Source organism: Zingiber officinale, chromosome 4B (genome assembly GCF_018446385.1).
Source record: "Zingiber officinale cultivar Zhangliang chromosome 4B, Zo_v1.1, whole genome shotgun sequence".
Taxonomy (NCBI): Eukaryota; Viridiplantae; Streptophyta; class Magnoliopsida; order Zingiberales; family Zingiberaceae; genus Zingiber; species Zingiber officinale.
Genome location: NC_055993.1, coordinates 3,999,404 through 4,000,796, shown reverse-complemented (window position 1 = coordinate 4,000,796; position 1,393 = coordinate 3,999,404).

The following is a 1,393-nucleotide window of genomic DNA, read 5'->3' as shown; positions in this document are numbered from 1 at the left end:
AGTTACAGAGTGTGAAAAATGTTATATGAAACTATTTGAATACGTTGGATCCTGATTTCATTGTCTGAAACTATTTGTAGCTTTTTTTCCCTTTCTGAATGAGTTGGTAGGTAGTGATGTTATCTGAAACTGATGACATTTTCTGGATCCTGATTTCATTGTCTGAAATTATTTGAAACTTTTTTCCCTTTCTGAATGAGTTGGTAGGCAGTGATGTTATCTGAAACTGATGACATTTTCTGGATCCTGATTTCATTGTTGACATTGGATCGGTCTGTTGACCGATCCAGCGATACTCTGGTTGTCTGGATCGGTCGGCAGACCGATCCAGTGATACATGACTCACCTGATCGGTCTCGTGACCGATCAGTGACCACACAGAAAGTCTCTGTGGGTTATCTGATCGGTCTGGGGACAGATCAGTAACCACACAGAGTTATCTGATCGGTCTACAGACCGATCAGAAAGAAGCGATCAGAAAGACACTGGGCTCAAAGCGATAGGGGATCGGTCTGTGGACCGATCCACCCATAGTCTGATCGGTCCACAGACCGATCAGGAGTGGATTAGTCCTGATCGGTCCACCCATAGTCTGATCGGTCCACCCATAGTCTGATCGGTCTGTGGACCGATCAGACTCTTCCCAGACCGATCAGGAGTGGATCGGTCACAGACCGATCAGACTCTTCCCAGACCGATCAGGAGTGGATCGGTCCAGAGTTGTGGACCGATCAAACTCTTCCCAGACCGATCAGGAGTGGATCGGTCCAGAGAGTGAATTAATCCTGATCGGTCCGGGGTGTGATCTACCGAAAGATCAAGGGAGGCAAGATGAGGGCTTGTGCAGGATCTCGTGGCGAGAAAATATTAAAAATAATTTGACGCGGACTTTGCCACGAGGGCAAGTCTGCAGCGATCCGTAAATTTCAGTCCGCAACGTAGCGGTGCTATATATATATATATATATATATATATATAACAATAACAATGTTTGGAATTATAAGAGTATATCCATTAATTTCTCTATAATATTTTTAAAATTTAGAATAAACCATCAACTTCATCAAATTTAAACAATCACTTTTCACTACACACTACATCATCTATTTTAAAATTTCTACTATATTTTTTGTTATTTTTTCTCTTTCTTTTTTTATTATTTTATATATCCCTACGTAATATCTACTTTTCATTATCCAATCTATTATTTTTATTTTTTTCTTTCAAATTAAATAATATTTTAATATTTAAAAATAAATTTTATTTTAATTTTATTTTTTTAAAAAAAAATATTAAAAATAGATAGAGTAGCTAATGTAAAAAAATAATAATTAAAATATAAAATATAAAATAAATTCTATATTTATGGAAGAGGGCATGGATGCTCTACATA